Source organism: Budorcas taxicolor, chromosome 15, assembly GCF_023091745.1.
Source record: "Budorcas taxicolor isolate Tak-1 chromosome 15, Takin1.1, whole genome shotgun sequence".
Lineage (NCBI taxonomy): Eukaryota > Metazoa > Chordata > Mammalia > Artiodactyla > Bovidae > Budorcas > Budorcas taxicolor.
In genome coordinates, this window is record NC_068924.1 from 76,327,697 (window position 1) to 76,333,307 (window position 5,611).

General features: G+C 39.8%; 1 pseudogene; it reads left to right on the top strand.

Moving 5' to 3' along the window:
• The first annotated feature begins 1,402 nt into the window (after positions 1-1,402).
• Positions 1,403-5,372, top strand: LOC128060985 (olfactory receptor 4P4-like; annotated as a pseudogene).
• Positions 5,373-5,611: the final 239 nt, after the last annotated feature.

Here is a 5,611-nt window from a genome sequence, read left to right on the forward strand (position 1 = left end):
TAAAAAATATGCTAAACTAAGAGTTGCATTTTCTACAGTTTTGCTTCTCTAGTTTTTTATAATTTCTATTATAATTTTAATAGAAAGTATCTTTAAATTTGTTTATATCCTGTGATCAGTCTTCCACATAAATATAGACTAGGTGTGAATTTCACTTTTGTTCTTGCTGTAAGGAAAATACACCCAGCAGTATTAATTTCACTTACCAGTTGAAGAAGGCTTAGAGAGGGTGAACCGTATAGTACTCAACAAAAATCAAACAGAATATGTGAGCTTGTATCATTAGATGATGATCTATCTAACAAATCCCATTGTTTCTCAATGATGCCATTAAACAACAACAAATTACAATTAACAGTATTTGATGCAAACAATGATTTTATTGTGGAGAACATTTGGTTTTGGGTAAAAGTTGATTTTTTTCAACATATTCACTCTGTTCTCCTTGGTTTACTATATCAAAAAGCTGCCACAGTTCTAAAAGTGTTTAACTAAATAGGTCATTCTTTGTGTTGAGTTCATCCAATGTCGAAAAAAAAAAAAAAAAAACCAAACTCTACTAGCTCTAAGGAGTATCAACAGAAACCTCTGAAACATATATTTATAGAAATTAAGGTTAAAGTGAATTTTATGTAACAATAACCTTTCTTCCTATATTCACATGGTTCACATTGTTGTTAACTTCTCTGTTTCCAGTCTCTCCATGTTCTGGATCTTTATCACACATGACTACAAGGAGAGTCACTGAAAATATTTTTCAACTAATACAGGTATGCTCTGCTATGACTAAAAGCATTTTCAAAATTTTCAAAAATAATATTTAGTTCCACTGAATGTATAGAATGTTCATCTGAAATTGGGACTTTGTACGTGATTTACATGCACATGGAGAAGTGGAGAGATTTTCTTAAGTATTTAAATAGCCATTACATAGCTGGCTAAAGGCTGGGATGGAGAATGACTTTATATTTTTTACAGAGATGGACAAAAGCTGGAATTTCTATGGTCAGTTAATGTTGTTGCATAGTTCCCAAGACCATGAACTCTGGTATCAGAGTCAGGCTCATCTTAGTTTGATTGCAACTTCATATCTTAATGATTTGGTGAAAATTACTGAAACCTCTTGCTTTTATTTTACAAGTATAAAATGAGTATCAGAATACCACCTCTTGGTTGGGTTGTTATGTTCCAGAAATAATTATTATTTTATTAAATAATGTTCAAAATATGTTGCTCTGAATATCAAATGATAGATTGCTTATAGTAAATTTTCTGTGACCTACATCTTTGCTCAATGCACAATAATCCAAAACTTTAAATATGCAATTAAAGATGTATTATGTTCTGTATTGTTTCAGATGAACTGAATTTCTGTTGTGTCCTCTGAACTCTACTCAACCTCATGGAAAACCAAAACAATGTCACAGAATTTGTTTTTATAGGGTTGTGGGGAAATAAGAAAATAGAGCTACTGTTCTTTTCCTTGTTCCTTCTCTGTTACCTGGCTGCCTTATTGGGGAATTTCACTGTCTCTCTCACCATCACCTGCAGCCTTCTAATGCAACAACCAATGCACTGCTTCTTCTGTCACCTCTCCCTCATGGATGTCAGCTACACCTCCACAGTGGTCCAGCCCCAGGGGTCTAGGCCCGGTTGGATCCAGTATCTGAAGCGTGGATGGCGAGGCAAGGGAGATATATAGATATAGAGAGAGATGAGGAAAGAATTTGCAGTTAAGAGAATAGAGGAGAGAAAAGAGACTGATATTCCTTGGTTTATGCAGAAAGCCAATAAAGCCTCAGACAAGAGACTTGCTCTGTTCACGTAGGCCATAGGCACCCTCTTGAATAGCGGAAGGTGCCCTGCCTTGGGCTCCTTCTCGTGTGGGTCTTAGAAGCCCGGGCAGGAGAGTGAACTCAGAGGGCCCCTACACCCCAGGGAGTCAGCCTGAAAAGATAAAGAAAGAAACATAGAAAGACATGGGGGAGCCAAGCGATGATGAGGCAAGGCCCAAAACTTTATATTCCAGGGGAGCTTATATACCTTGAGCTGAATATAGAGAATAATGGAAGATGCAGAGTCATGCAGGGTCAGCAGTCCTGACCCTTATTGAGACCAGGCTTTCTTTCTGCACACCTTTCCATATGCAAAAGTTTTACGTGGTTTACGTCATCTTCTGGCCAGGAGGCCTGCTAACATTTTATGACCCTTTTTTTCTGATAAAGCTTAATTAACCAGAAAACTTATTTTCTAAAGTTGATTCTTCTAAAGTCTAGAGCCACTCCCTGAAAGCACTAGATAAAGTTGCATTCCTATAGGGCAAAGGTGCGGTGGGCTATAAAAAGGAAGGAATTTATTAACTCAAGGTTTAATGTTGTAAATATCAAGGCTACTTACTTATATCTCTATATATCAACTATATTAATTAATGCACTCCCAGGTACATAATGAACCATATGAAAACTTGGTGGCAAGTATTGGCTCAACTATGAAACCCTTAACCAGTTCTATTCTAATGATTTTTAACCCCTTGAAAGGCTCTGCATTCCTAGAATGTTTTAAGCTTCTCGTGCCTCTCACAGTTGGGAGGCTGTAAACAATCACATGCGTAACTGCAGGAGTCTGAACAAATCTGTGAGGCAAGCTAAAAAGTCATCAGAGGGGTTTGGATTGGAACACTCTATTATGCTCAGGAAATTTATTAACTAGAGCTCTAAGTTGATTTTCTTCAGAGAAAGGTGGTCGGGGATAGCCCCTGTTAATGTCAGAGGAGTGTAGTATAACAGACAGATTTTGGTTTCGGGGGTAGATGCCGGGGGCCAGCGTGAGGAACTCCGCCCATGGCAAAGGTCATGAGGAAGGAGGCTTGGCATACGCAAAGGCGTGATCAAGTCTCGGGAAACTCCCTGTTCCCGAGCATCTAACCCCAAAACCAGAGTCTGTTTTATGCTCTCACCTACACCTCTGACTTTACAGGGGGCTCTCCCCCATAACCGTTTCTCTCGGAGAAGGAGTAAACATGCAGCTCCAAGGCAATAAAAATTCCTGGGCGTGACAAGAGTGTTTCAGCTTACGGACTCCTCTGAAGGTTATCTAGCCCACCTGTATAGGTTCATCCGGCCACATGTGATTGTTTACAGCCTCCCAACCTGAGAGGCATGAGATGTTTTAGACTTACTAAAGGCAAATTCTTTTGGGGAGTTAGAAATTATTAGTATAGTGGGTTGGTTAGGAATTATATTGGTGAAGGGTTCTTCATTTGTTGTGTCAATAATTGCTGCTAATTCCCTGCTCTGGGTGGGACAAGGATGTCTCAGGTCAAACCTCTCTGCTGACAGACTAGCTTGTGTGACAGGATTATCCATACTCCTGCCACATGATTGTTTACTACCTCTTAACCATAAACAGCACAGAGAGTTTTGGAGTATTTTGAGAGTCTTAATTAGCATAGGGCTTTTTCTTCTCCCGGAGTCAATGATTGCCACCAGGTCTCCATATCCTTAGGCACCTGGGAATATATTAATCAATATATTTGGACTATAGAAAAGGAAATACAGTAGTTTTTGATGTTAGCAATACTAGACTTTTTGAGTTAATGGATTTTCTCTTTTATAATAGATCACTGTGCTTTGTTATAAATCACTGTGTCCTTGTTATGTAAAAACGTAACTTTATCACTATCTTAAGACCAAATAGATCTTAAGGGGAACATTGGTGAAAGGATTTTCATTTGTTGGGCTGATGTTTGCTGCTAAATCTCCATGTTCCCTACCCTTATAATGAATATGACTAACATATAGGAGAAATAAGTATTAACCTTTAAGCATATAGGAGAAATAAGTATTAACCTTTAAGCATATAGGAGAAATAAGTATTAACCTTTAAGACTAATCATGTTAACCTTGGGTTAAATAAATTCCTTTCTTGATTGTAACTCACTACACCCTCACCCTATAGGAATGTAACTTTATTTGGAGGGTGGTGCCTGGTTTAAGAAAAAACACCCTTGGAAGAAATAAGTTTTTTGGTTATCAGAAAGAAAGGATCATAAAATGTCAGCAAGTCTCACTCATGGCCAGAAGATGATGTACCTTTTTTTATACATTTATGTGAAGCACCTGATTTTGATAAAGGTCAGGACTGCTGACTCCAGCGTGACTCTGTATTCATCCCTATGTGTAACAAAAGGTATATAAGCAAACCCAAAAATAAAGAAATCGGATCAGGTTCTGGAAAGACTGATTCCCCCATGTCGCTTCTTTCTTGCTCCCGTTTTTCTGGCTGAATTCCCATCTGGAGCATGGATGCTATTCCATGTAATCCAAGTTATTCAGCCTCTTTTTCTCCACTAATCTTCCTACTACACTATCCATTTCTAATCTCTCTATATCTGTGATTAAATATGTATTTTTCCAAAGACGCTGACTCCATCCCCACCTTCGAATCACCCTGGATCCACCGGGGCTGGACCCCGGCAGGTAGATGCTCAAGCAGATCCAGGGGACCCCTTGAGTCCTGATCCGCCTTGCCCATCAGGCCTCTTCTGCATGACCTTGTCATGGGTGGGGTTGGGGAGTCTCTCGAGTCCTGACTCGCCTTTGCCTGTCAGGTCTCTTCCTCATGACCTTTGCCATGGGTGGGATCTCCCATGTTGGCTCCCGGCAGTGGTCCCCAGGCTAATCTGGGACTTAGTTGCAGCATGAAGAAACATTTCCTATAACAACTGTATGACCTAGCTCTTCACTGCCCACTTGCTGGCAGGTGTGGAAATACTCATCTTGGTGTCCTTGGCTTTTGACCACTACGTCGCCATCATCAAGCCCCTGGACTACATGGTCATCATGAACAGACAGAGGTGTGACATGTTTATTGTCCTGGCCTGGGCTGTGGGTTTTTGGCATTCTATTGTTTTACTTCTCATGGTCCTCAAGTTACCTTTCTGTGGTCCTAATCAGATAGATCACTACCTATGTGATGTGAAGCCTCTTTTGAAAATGGTGTGCAAAGATATTCATGTTGTGAGTATCTTAGTGATTGCAAATTCAAGAATGGTTGTGGTTGTCATATTTCTTGTTCTAGTAGCTTCTTACATAGTCATACTATATAACCTTAGAACACATTCTTCTGCAGGGTGAAAAAAAGCTCTCTCAACATGTAGTTCTCACATAACAGTTGCAGTGTTATTCTTTGTGCCCTGTATCTATACTTATATTCTACCTGCAGGGAGCGAGAACAAGAACAAGGATATCTCTGTGTTTTACACTGTGATTACCCCCATGCTGAACCCTCTCATCTACACCCTGAGAAACATGGAGATGAAAATTGCCATGAGGAAGGTAGGGCCTAAAGTGACACATTCAGATTTAAAGTAAATAGGGTGATATTCATTATGGTTTAGAACTTATGTCTCGTCTCCAGGACCTGTGTCCTTTGAGGTATCAGAAGAAAACATAGACACTTTCTTTGAGGAATTGAAATAAATGTCGTCTGGCATTCAGTTCAGTTGCTCGGTCATGTCCGACTCTTTGCGACCTCATGGACTGCAGCACGCCAGGCCTCCCTGTCCATCACCAACTCCTGGAGTTTACTCATACTCATGTCCATTGAGTCG